The 13,655-nt window shown below is 34.4% G+C and overlaps 1 long non-coding RNA gene across 1 annotated transcript in view; it reads right to left on the bottom strand.

The window, feature by feature from the left end:
* Positions 1-3,138: 3,138 nt before the first annotated feature.
* The window catches only part of LOC143228053 (uncharacterized), a 58,564-nt gene continuing 48,047 nt past the window's right edge, over positions 3,139-13,655 (bottom strand). Inside the window, exons 3-4 of the long non-coding RNA XR_013015165.1 lie at positions 4,308-4,466; positions 3,139-4,166 (exon numbers count right to left, since the gene is read on the bottom strand). This is a non-coding gene — a long non-coding RNA (uncharacterized LOC143228053). The remainder of the gene's footprint in view (positions 4,167-4,307; positions 4,467-13,655) is intronic.

A 13,655-nucleotide genomic window follows, 5' to 3' on the forward strand; every position in this document is an offset into this window, starting at 1 on the left:
GTTGGCGGTGGATGTTGATGACTAGTTGTCTTTTCTCTAGTCTGACAATGTTTAATAATGGAGCTTTGCGCGAAATTCCAAATAAAACAAACAAAGCATTGAATAAAATATAAATAAATCGATAAGTTTAACCGCTTCTTTTATTTGTTAAGACTAGATATACATTTGTCTTTATTTGATTAAGCCCCAAGATGTTGGTTATAGAAACTGGTTTTATTTAGCTTAACATTAATATTATATTTCTAGAAATGCAAATTTGAAATAAACATCACATAAAATAACTAAAATAGTAAAAAACAAGTTACATTTACTTGTTGATAATGTTTTACACAAATAAAACACATCGTTTCAAACTAATTTACATGGTAACTTTGAGTAAGTAGTTTTCGTTACGCTTTACGAATTCTCTTGATTTGACTGAAGCTTCGGTTATTTATCTTGCTGTAACTCTGTATCACATCTGTTGGGCTTCACTTAAGGGTTCCCCAGTGGCACACTGATATGTCCGCGAACTCACACCGCTAAAAACCGAGTTTCAATACCCATGATGGGCAAAGTACAGATAGCCCGTTGTGTAGCTTCGTGCTTAATTCTAAGCAAACAATTCACTTAAGGTCTTATATATATAACTGTTAATGTTTTTTAATTTATTGGTTAACAATATAGAAAGTAATTAATATAATTATCGAAATATATTTTAATATATATTGATTCAGTATAATTTTTACTTTGTTTGTATTAATTTAATGTTTCAGCTCTCAATAGTTCAGAGGTAAGCTTGAGGGATATACCATTGATATTGAAATTCGATCTCCTGGTGGGCACAAAGTAGATAGCCCTTGGTGCAGCTTTGTGCTAAACAACAAACGAATAATTAAATTTAAGCAACTTTTACCTGATAGTTTTTTTTTCCAGGATGTATCAAAACGTCCAAGGTTCGACCTCGTGATATGCACCTGAGCATGTTATGTAAAAGTGAGTGGTTTATAAAAGTGATAGTAAATCTTACAATTCGTTTAATAGTGGTTATGTAAGCGTCAGGTGATGCTTACTGGCTACGGTTTGCCTGATTAGACGTTTGGGTTTCTGATCTGGTCATTTAAAGGTGCTATTCAGGTTATAAATGTCAGACAAAACTCTGAATTAAAGTTCAGGTTTCGATTAATGAACTACTTATGCATTTTAAGAGTAAAATGTAAAACTTTACAAAATCGTACTGTGAAAGTTTTCATTTCCTGCTTTCTAAATTTGGTAGTAACACGTATGCATTAAATTCATGAATAATTACGTTTATCATATTGAAGTTCAAATATATATACATATTTTTTGTAAATAAAAATACACTAGATTAGTCAGCTTGAAATATACTGCTTTATAAAGTCTCTTGCTGTTATTACTTAGTTGCCTTCCGAGGGTCGCGGGTTCAAATCCCCGTCACACCAAACATACCCATCCTTTCAGCCGTGGGGACGTTATAGTGTGTCGGTCAATCCCACTAATCGTTGGTGGATGGTGATGACTAGCTGTCTTCCCTCTGGTCTTACACTGCTAAATTAAGGACAGCTAGCGCAGGTAGCCCTCGTGTACCTTTGCACGAAATACGAGAAAACAAACAAAACAAACTTAGGTGCTTAATTACGAGTTATAACATATATTCCCCCATTTCTTATATACAGAAAAGAAATAATATGGAAAAAAATCACGTAGTATGGAAAACTGTAACCGTATAAATTTACTAAAAATGGGATCGAAAAGATTTCCAACTAAACACTTTGAACTGTGGATGTGACAGAGAAATAATATCGCCCGAGTGTGTTCCAAATCAAATAATTGAATACCAACTGCGTATTTTGCCTGAAGTGACACAAACTTTCTCCTTCTTTGTGCTGATTTTATTTTACATCATAGGAGCACAAGAGAATGGGATAAAAAAGTGTGTTATTTTTTTTCTGCCCGTGAAGTTATTTGTTTTTTTTACGTGCATGGATTTCGTGACTTGGAAAGTCATAATTTCCTTCTTGGTCTACGGGTCTTACCTTCTATCATCCAAACCTTCTACACTAGTAAAGTTCTCTATGATGAATTCTTGAACTCGCCCATGTAACCAGCCTTTCGTTCAAGTAAGACTATTCTTACTCTTCAACGCATGATGGATTTAAATTCCAAGACAATTTTCTCCTTGGCTGTCGTACGTGTTTCCTTTCTCTGTCCTATATTTTGGAGAGTTAAAGTTAACAATTTTCTAGTTCGAGTTTGGGCTTATTTTACGGCGAATTCCGTAGAGACTATCACCCTGTGCCTTGCTGATTACCTTACTAAAGCCCCGTTGAGAACTGTATACTTCGAAGCGGGACATCGGTTTTCTGCTCACGATACACTGAATCTTAGAATCGCGTGGATTTTGGCGCTATGCATGCATGCTTTATTTTGCGGTTTCGTAATTTTCTCGGAGAGCAGCAGCGAGATACGGTATTTGTTGGGCTCTGTCTTTCTACCTGGTCCATCTGAAGGATCTGGGAATCAATCTACCAAGTCCCCAGAGTGTTTGCCTGAGCGAGTGCAGGAATATCTGATGAGGTCGTACAAATGGGAATCTTTCAAATCAGACGATTTAATCTCAATAGCTACTGTTGCAACTTTTGTTTAGAAATTCTATGAACTGCAGTAACCTGCCACTTTATCCTTCACTTGTGTTTGGTTGAGAAACAAGAATTAGAGCTTCTACAAGTTTTACCCTTATGAAAATTTATGAAAGACACACATACTAAAATGTAGTTCTTGTTATATATTAGCAATATTAATGAACTTATTTAGAAATGCAAAATAATTTCATGTTCTTAGCTTGTAACACAACGATGACTCAGTTACAGTAACGTGTAAAAGGAAAACTAAACTAAATTTACCTGTAGAGGTGATCACGTTTTAAACCTTCCTGGCGAAAACTCTTTACATGAAAAAAATATATCCACTTGACCAACGTTTTTTTATAAAAATACCATGAGAAAATATCGACAGATTAGAGAAAATTTATATTAATTTCTAGCCACTATCTCTATGAACAAAAGCAATAATAAAAAATCTAGAAGTAATAATGGAACAATTAAAGAACGACACTTCAAAACTGTTTTAATCCTCGATAATTGAAAATTTACAGGGTTGATGTGTTACACTTGACAACAGTAACTCCAATAGGTACAAAAAGTTACTTATGTGAAGCCTTCAGAATACCATATATTACAGCATATTGTTTAATAGGTATAGGCAGAATTACGTACAAGAAGTTTTGCAGACTGCCACAGATTTTACTATAGTGTTTAATAGGTATGGGCAATATCAGTTACACGAAGATCTGTACACTACCAAATATTTTCCCACATTGTTAAGTAGATATTGGCAGTATTAATTACACTATGTAACACAAATTTTGTTCCTGGATAGTATGTGTTATTTCTTAATTGATTATGTTGTAAAAGTACAGAAAATGGTCATTATTTCTTTTGAACTTTGCTTTTGTGACCTGGATAATGAAATTTAGAAATTAACCGATTTTCTATGTAAAACGGGCAAATTTACACATGTTCATTTACATAAGGTCTGAATAAAACAACATATGAATCAAGATTTACATGTATTTATACTAAAGTTTTACAAAATTGTTTAGAAGTGAGTAGGTTTACGAGATTTGCGACTGTTATGTAAATCACTTTCACGTATCAGCCCCCAAATATAGTCTCCCATCCTGTTTTCGTTATACGCTCCCAGGTGAACAAAACAAAGTTTGAAGAGAAAAATAGGTCTTTTCCATTTACTTTAGGCATAAGCAATTGGGAAATAACACTTTCTGCACATGAACAAAAAAAAGTAAAATGTTTGTTACATAGTATTATACGAAGTTCTGCATATTTTACTATATTGTTTAATAGATATACAAGATTTCATCATTAGTATGGATAATAGGATATTGAAGTAGCTGAAGAATCTTAAGCCTCCTTGAAAGAACAACATTGTTGCAAGAATGTGATTTTATTTTACATCATCATTCACCAGAGCAGCATGGAAGTGTAGCCAGTCTAGCTCACCAGTCATCAAGAGTCTGTCCATTTGTTCTCATCTGTGACGTACTGTTACTGTGAAAGCCATTATTATCACAATGAGTTCTTGCTTTTCTGCCAATGACAACGATGAGAATGTTTGAATATGAGTATCGACAAATCAAGAGGTTTTCTTTGTTAGTGGTCTATAAAAACACCAAAGCCTAATTATTAATTACTAACTTTAATATGTATAATTATATACCAATTACTAACTTTTTATCCTGTATTTTGACTGCTAATCTGCTGTTTTATTCAGAGAAGTTTTCAGAAGGAATAGTTTCTGTACTGGAAGTGGCAGGGATTGGAGCCTGGATCTTCTTGATAAAGTGTAATGTACTCTTCATTCGACTGGATGTCTTTTCCATTTGAATGCTGATATAAATACATCGGAGAGAGGAAAAAAAACAACAAAAAATAGAATTAAGGAGCGTAATAAATATACAAGACTCGGTTATACTGACTTTGCAATAGCTCTCAATGCCATATGGTAAGTTGGACTGGAACTTTAATAATAAGTTCTGTAGTGTAAAAAATAATCCTGAATATTTCTGGGATACTTTTCATAAAAGGATAACAATAATTGGTACATGGTGGTTATAATAAATGATTTTACTAAGTTGGTCAAACTTCATCTACTCACAAATACTTTAGATCAATTAGTGACTCACAGTATAGTTAAATAATTAATCTGCTGGTTATTGAGTTATGTCAAGTAGTAGGTGTGGTGAGAACGTACACTTCCTATGTCATCTTCATTGTGATGACTTGGATCACACCATCAAGCACATGCTTGCTCAGTTTATAACTCTAGAGAAGTGTTTTGGATGAGCATTATATATTACAACAACTTATATGGCAAAAATAGCAGCAACGTACAAGATGTTCACCAAAAGTTTTAATGCTTTGATTGGAGTCACAGTGCCGAAAAGTGATAATATATGTATAAATAATATAGTCTATAATCTATTGTGACTCTTGCATAATGACATTACTTTAAGTATTCTCTGCAAAGTCTGAGTACGATACGTGTTCGATTACCCTATCAGACGTTAATAAACTAAATCATACAATATCAATCAACATTTCAACCTATTACATCACAAGATTCACATAGATAAGTTGAAACAATATGTAACAGGCAATAGGTGGAGCAGTAGTTGGACAAGGACTTTTAGAAAAGATGTTTGTTTGTTTTTTTTAATTTCGCACAAAACTACACGAGGGCTATCTGTGCTAGCCGTCCCTAATTTAGCAGTGTAAGACTAGAGGGAAGGCAGCTAGTCATCACCACCCACCACCCACTCTTGGGCTACTCTTTTACCAACGAATAGTGGGATTGACCGTAACATTATAACACCCCTACGGCTGAAAGGGCGAGCATGTTTGGCGCGACCGGGATGCGAACCCGCGACCCTCAGATTACGAGTCGCACGCTTGGCCATGCCAGGCTCTTTAGAAAAGAAAAGCAATGATAGTTTTATTGCTGTCTAATACATTATGGTTGAGAATAACCAAATACTATAAACTAGGACTGCAGTATAGTCTTCCAGCTTGGAAAGACCATGTTGCATTCTCCTTTCGATCGTTGAGTCTTGTACTATAAAATACTAAAATTTAGATGAAAGGAATCTTATCTTGTTGTGACCAGCGTATTGCTACAAATGCATAAAACCTACAAGTATATATGTTCAGAAAAAAAAAAGTTCATAAAGGTAAAATAAAGGATGTTGAGATGTTAAGATGGTGTAATACATGCACAACAGGTGACTTGCAAGTGTACCTAAGATGCCTATTTATTTGCAATAACATCAACAGTCAATAAACATGCAGTCCAAATCTGTACTACACAGCAATGATAAAGCTTAATTAAATTAAAATAAAAACATTCACTATGCAACTGTGCAATATTGTACTCTCCTGGCAATTTATGATTAATCAAAAGGAGAGATCCAGTACACGAAAGGCTAGGCTGTTTGGGAGGATAGTAATGACAATGGACAATTCTTTCGGCCTATTTAAAGTTTTATGGTGAATGAGCTGGGCATAGTTAGGTGGTTAGGGTCCTGGACTCGTAATTTAATGGTCGCAGACTCAAATCACAGTTTCAGCCGTGAGAGCATTATAATATGTTAGTCAATCCCACTATTTCTTGGTGAAAGAGTAGACAAGAGTTAGCAGTGGGTGGTGATGGCTAGCTGCCTTCCTTCTAGTCTTCCATTATTAAATTATAGACGGCTAGCGCAGGTATGTCTGGTATAACTTTGGGCAAAATTTTGCTGCTGAATGTTATACTTATACCAATACGATGCTTTCAAATATAAATATTAAGGAACATAAAAAATGAGTCAAGTAAAAGAAAATATTCTACAGTGTATACAAAATGCTTTCACAGTGCGTGTCCAAAACACTTAATTTGTACAATATATGTGCATATTTCCACTACAAATGTAAGAACGACAGAAGTAGAATGGTTTTTACTAATTTTTGTATCCAAAATGCTACCTTACATTAATGCACAAATATGCCTTTTGGATCCGATATTTACTCTAATATATATAGTCTACTTAATCATTAGTAAATCTGTTTCCCCTACATGTGGGCGAGGGTTGGCCCTGTGATAGCGTTCCGGATTTCAGAGCTCACCAGCCGGGTTTGAATCCGTTGATACTAAAAATACTTTTAGCACTTTAATAAACAGTGGATGTGTTATAAAAGTGACAGCCAATCCAGTAGCATAGATGGTGAGTGCTATGCTGCATGCCCTCTGGTGAGTAGTATTGCCATAGCAATAAATAGTCGTAGTAACTTTATTATAAATAAAAAAAAATGCAAGTACTTCTATATGTTTAGAAAAACAAAATCATTTTATATTCTTAGTTCGTAACACACTGATGCTTCAGTTATAATAACATTTACAAGGAAGAATGAACAAAAACTACATACGGAGATAATTACATTTTAAGCATTTCTGGTGAAAATGCTCCACATAAAAATAAATCAATCTATGTAACCTTACGTTTGTTTTCTAAAAATATAAAAAAAGTCAAGTATGATTTATATTCATTGACAGTCTTGTGTAGTAAGCAGTGATATGGTAAATTTACGAAGTGTGGTTGAATGAACATGTATGATATCCCGATATAATAATTTCATATAATTTATTCTACCTTTACCTATTTTGACACAATGATGTAAACACACCACCGTGATAAAATATGTATACGTCTTACTTGGTAACTTTAAGATTGCATAAGGAGTAAAAACTGACTTATAATCATATGATAGCAATATTGCATTGACATCATATCATTTGTGTTTGAATATACAAATAAATAAAGTGTCTGACATTTTTTATATTTTTGTTTTGCCTTTTAAGTACATTGCAAAACTCGATTATTTTGTGTTATGGCCACTAACTAGTGTACATGACATGGCTCTTGTACAAGTTTTGTTTGTTTTTGAATTTCGCGCAAAGCTACACGAGTGCTATCTACTCTAGTCATCCCAAATTTAGCAGTGTAGAAAATAGAGGGAAGGCAGCTCGTTATAATCACCTACCGCCAATCGGACGATTAGTGGTTTTGACGGTCATATTATAACGCTCCCACGGCTGAAAGGGCTAGCATGTTTGGTGCGATGATGATTCGAACCAGCGACCCTCAGATTACGAGCGCCTTAACCACCTGGCCATGCCGGGTCACTTAAACACGTAAGTATTAATCTAGCTATCTTTTGTTTTCCAACTAGAAGTAACAACAACAAAAAAAATATTTTAGCTCTTAGAGTAATTGGAGAGTTAACAGCCCCCAGTGCGGTTTGGTATTTGTGCAGACCTACACCTCTAGAAACTAGGTTTCAATACCCCTAGGGGGGCAAGGCACAGATTGCCCATTTTGTAGCTTTGTGCTCCATTCTAAATAACCTGTCAATTAATGGACAGTTAATAATTACATAATATTCTAAAAGTTTTGTACTCTTTCTTTCTTACCATTCAAATGTTTTTTCACAAAGAAATATTAGCAGTTATTCACATGAACTCTACCATTTACTCACGATGACAAATAAAGCCAAAAATGAAATATATTGATGTAAATTCGTAACACATGACACATAATATGCACCATAAATATTATGCAATATGAAAACTTTGTTTAGCAGATTCTCCGTAGATCAGAGGGGTAAGTCTATAGGCTTAAAACGCAAAACTTTGGAATTCGATTACTTGCGGTAGACAGCATTCAAAAAGCCAATTGTATAGTTTCATACTAAGGAAACGATAACAAAACCATGAGTAGTTGCACTCAACGATTTCACACATATATGTATAATTTTATTAAAGTTGGTAGTGTTTTCCACTTAAATCGACCTTTAGTAATGATGTGCAGAAGAAACCATCACAAACAACTTCTGACTGTTCTGAATATAATTTTAGAGTCAACTTACTACAAAGATAATTACTTATGTTGTAAGATTACCAATAAAACTTTCTTCTCTTATAAGATAAACAGAAGTTTTCATTTCTTTAAGAAGCAATCATTATAACATACACGGTAAGCAGTTCAATGTTACAAGTGGTGAGTTGGCTGTTATAGGAAAAGGCTGCTGTAATAACCCGTTTTCTACCGTATAAGTGTACGCTGGGTTCTAAAAAAATAGATCTCGTAAATATTGCATCATACAGAGTCATAGTTGTTTAGTAAAGCGAGCTGTCCGTTGTTTGTTAAAAATAACCTCTCGGGGAAATTTAGAGTTGCATTAATAGTGTTCAACAGAGGTTTAGGACAAAACTCAAGACTTTTCCGTTTATAGTGAACTAAATGAAGTACCCGTTCGTTTGATGGGTGATATACAAACTCATATATAGGTAGCAAATGGAGGGGGGTTTCACCCCCCATATAACCTTCTTCATGTCATCCTCTATCGCTAGCGGTAAATCTATGGATTTACAACGCTAAAATCAGGAGTTTGATACCCCTTGATAGGCTCAGCGGATAGCTCTCTGTAGCTTTGCTATACGAAAAACACACACATGCAAACTCCTCTATTGCTGTGTTACGTTTGGTGCTGATTAATTAAGAAACGCTGAACCATATAAGGAGCAAATACACACGCACACATATCTATATATATTAATGTTAATTTATATAGATATATCTAGAACAGGCAATAATTATAAATATCCCCAAGTCTTATCCTCCTTATCCGGCTTTTCCAAGAAAATTACACCTGCTTTGCTAACGTAATATAGCGAGGGAAAAATGTTTCTATAGATTATAGAATATATACAAGAATTATAGAAGATATAAATTACACAAACAACGTAATATTATTTATTTTTTTACTTTTCTGTATTAAACTTTATTCCATTTAAATATTTCGGTTACTCTAAATCAATAGATTCATAAGTTATCATATTTAATGATATATCCACCAACAGTTGTTTCATGCGAACAGAAAATCAATATTTCGAGGCTTTGCAGCGTTCTTACAGTACTGTGATCCATACTATATCAGTTCATATTATTTGCAAAGCATTTATTTACAACAAGGTGTCTGGAGTGACACTAAATATATTTCTCATAATGTATGAGACTAGGTGAGGCCTTATGCTTACTCTTCCGGATGGTGGATATGAAAGTTTGTGGTTTTTATTGGAGTACATTTTACTGTATTTTTACCGTATAATGTGATTTCAAAATGATTTTACTGTGCACTCTAGTGATTTATATATTATCACTTCAGTGGATTTCAATGATACATAGTCCCCATTAGTTTCTGAGTAAATTATGTTTGATTGTTGCCTATTCGTGAGCAACACTGCATTAAAATCAGAAAATGAAGAAGTATATTCTGTAACAGTATATTTCTAGGTTGAGTTGAGACTGTAACATTCCTTCACATGATTTTAAAACCACTTACAGGCAATAATAATGTAAAAGATGGGAGTGTTGTTGTCTTCATGACATCTATCATCTTAAGAATAAAAATGGAACGTGGGAGGACGCTTAGATATTTTTGAGATGTAATATAATCATTAAGGAAAACGAAATTCACCCCAGATTATTATTTTACCTTCAGCAACTTGGACAGTGGAAACAATAGACCTGAGGATTCCAGAGTTCCATGGGACTTTAGCAAATTATAACTCTCTCACCGGTACAAAATGCCGTGAAACCAGAATTTATCAGACAATATAATTTTTATTGGCCAACAGTTCAAACCTGATGGTTTTTGTACTACTGTTGGGGCCTTTTTTATTTGCGCAACTAGATAAGTGGCTTTATTTCTCACAGGTCTCTATCCACTTTTAATAAATGAAATTGTTTTGGTCGTAGCTCTTAACAAATGTCAAGTTCTTTACCAATGAAAATCTACTTCTTTTTTACGATCATTGATAACCAATTGTCTTAAGACAATTTCTTCACTTCACTATTTCCACTGCTTGTAGATTTTTGTCGAGAAATTTTGCAACGCAGTGTGAGTCTGTTAGATGGTTTTCTTTGATTTACCAAGCCTGTTCTATTGTTTTTGATATGAAGGTTATAGATAACTGGGTCCAAACAACAATTCCTCTTTGAAATTCAGACACATTCTTAATTTTTTCCATCTTAATAAGGTCCGAGGCATACTGAAACCTGCTTACATTATTTGCTGGTGCAATACTTCCATGGAGTACATTTTTCTGTTTTTTTACTCGTTGAAAAGTTCGTGAGTAAAAACAAAAAATAAAAGGATTTCAAAGTTTTCAGTCATGATCGGTTTATGTTAGTTGTTGTTTACTTCATGATAGAGGTTAACGTACTATATTGCATTCACCTATGCAGATGTGAAGTAATGAATTTTGAATTATACTAAAACTTATAATATTTAATTCTACAATGTTGTGAATTATTTTACTGTAATTCAAAGTATTGTGGATTATAAGTTAATTAAGTTTCTGACTTTGATGCAACTGTACTTGGGATATTTTAAAAGTATGGTTTAAAACTTTATGCTGTAAATTCGTACCTATGAATTATGTAATACTCTCTTAGTTGGTGTTTGTTTACAGTAAGTATTGTGCAGTCAATCTTTGGAAGTGTTTTTGTCATGTTTAATCTAGCGAAATGACTTCACAAAAACGTCCGGCAAGTCCTTACGTTTTATCGCTGTCATTTCTGTGGTAGATCTAAGTTTCGTAAAGATATGTCAGATACACTCATGTACGATGTAACGTTACAGTTATGTAATAATTTCTACCAGAATAGTTTCTACATTTTTCAGTAAACATTACAAATAGTAATAATTATTTCTAATTATAATGGACAAACAAACCACAAAAAAGCCTCTATGACCACTCTGCCTTAGGTCATCAGTCGAGTGTCTTCACTGTTAGCAGTGATAAATCTCGTAGACAAGCTTAAGGTAAATGATGGAAAGCTGTAGTAGCAATAATTTCGCTATGATCTAACAAAATTGTTTTGTTTTGAATCTTCTCTCTAACAATTTTTGTTATATTTTAATAATACTTTTAATGTTGCTTTGTATAAGATGTTCATATAATTTTAAAATATTATTGTATTGTTTAATGTTTATACATGCACACAGACAAGAATCTTCCAAATGCCGCTTTCCCAGAACTTGCAGAACTAATTTCCAAATTGTAAAATTTTATGTTCAATAGTACAATTCTCACGCCATTTCTTGTGAGTGTCATAACATTACAGCAACAATAGTTTCTGGTCAGTGTAATAACATTACATTAAAATAGTTACTAGTTAACATCTTAACATTACAACAATAGATTCTGATCAGTATCATAGCGTTCTGTAACAATAATTTCTAGTTAATATCACTAAATGATAGCAATAAAAGTTTCACATTACAATAACAATTGTTTCTGGTCAGTGCTAGGGTTAAAAAGAATTAATGCCTGAACATTTTATATTCAAGAAATTCTATTCTTCTTTACTTTACAGCTGTCCTCAAACTTCTTTTAAAATTGAAACGTATTAATTACTGTTAATGGTCAATTTTTTAAAATTGAAATTTGAAACCGTAAGTTTTCATTATTTGTATAGTTTTATAATATATATATACATACACACACATATGTACACTTAATTTTATTAAACACGTGTAAGCCCGGCATGGCCAGGTGGGTTAAGGAGTTTGATTAGTAATCCGAGGGTCGCGGGTTCGAATCCCGCTCGCACCAAACATGCTCGCGCTTTCAGCCGTGGGCGCGTTATAATGTGACGGTGAATCCCATTATTCGTTGGTAAAAGAGTAGCTTAAGAGTTGGCGGTGGGTGGTGATGAGTATCTGCCTTCCCTCTAGTCTTACACTGCTAATATAGGGACGGCTAGAGCAGATATATCTTGAGTAGCTTTGCGCGAAACTAACAAACAAGCATACAAGTGTAAATACAAACACCCCTACTTTTGTTGGATTTTGTTGTCCTTTCGATTCTAAACTGCTTGAACTTTTAAAACAAACCAAGAGAGTTTCGTAAGAACGGGGGTTCACTAATGTCGAGTTATATGGTACCAACTGCCCCCTTGTGGCAAATACAGGCTATATTTTCCAGCTTCAGGAAAGTGGAAGAGTCATTACGATGTTCGTAGCACCTGACTATAACTTATCTTATTTGTTTTAAATAGAGTTTTGATGCAAAATGCATTTAGGAGAAGCCTATCTCTAAGTTCGACTTGCCTTAAGAGATTTACGAGCAAGTCACCATGTTTTAATATACTGCAAACTTCTGTGTTTAACACCAGCTTCTACAGGTCGCATCCCAAGAGCCAAATATTTATGAAATTCCTAAGTCAATATTCTTCAGCAAGTAAACCCTCGCTGGCTTCGTTTTTTGCACGGCTTTAATGTCAGCGGCGTCCCAAAGCGACTATGTTTCTTCCGTGTATTTGGCATTCTGTCGCCTGGCACGACAGAGATAGTCACTGTGTTAGAAGCAAATGTTACTGAAGAATCGACTGGGAAATGAAAAATACACAAATAAATATAAATATCCCCAATCCTGCCAGGCTTCCAACCCTTCAGGGAGTGAGGTAGTGACGAATCCTACTGGAACCACATCCGATGGAGTGATTTGTCACGGTTTCCACATGCTGGAATAACATCTTAGGAAAGTTTATTAATCTCAATTAGAGAGAACATTCAGTTCGAGATTCGATGCATTCGTGTATGAAAAATATATTCCAGGAAATCTGTTCTTAAAATCACACCTATCTATCTATCTTTGAATCTACATATATATCTATCCATCTAATAGAGCAATACATACAGGAGAAAAATAAAGAAATTGGAAGGTTACGTTCTAAATTGAACAATTTTCTGTATTTTCGTTTCTTCATTCTACCTTCTGAACTGACATAAAGCGGCTCTAGCCTTCCGCCTGGTTAAAACCATCTTTCCAATCTCACTGACCCTTCAATTTTCAGAGTTGGGGGCCTACAGGGACAAAGAGGCACTTACGTGCGCTGCTGCACTTCAGTCGCCGCATAACGAACCCCCGTCCCCAGTGGCCTGACGGATAAATGAAGCATCAGAAGTGGACCAGGA

Source organism: Tachypleus tridentatus, chromosome 10 (assembly GCF_004210375.1).
Source record: "Tachypleus tridentatus isolate NWPU-2018 chromosome 10, ASM421037v1, whole genome shotgun sequence".
Taxonomy (NCBI): domain Eukaryota; kingdom Metazoa; phylum Arthropoda; class Merostomata; order Xiphosura; family Limulidae; genus Tachypleus; species Tachypleus tridentatus.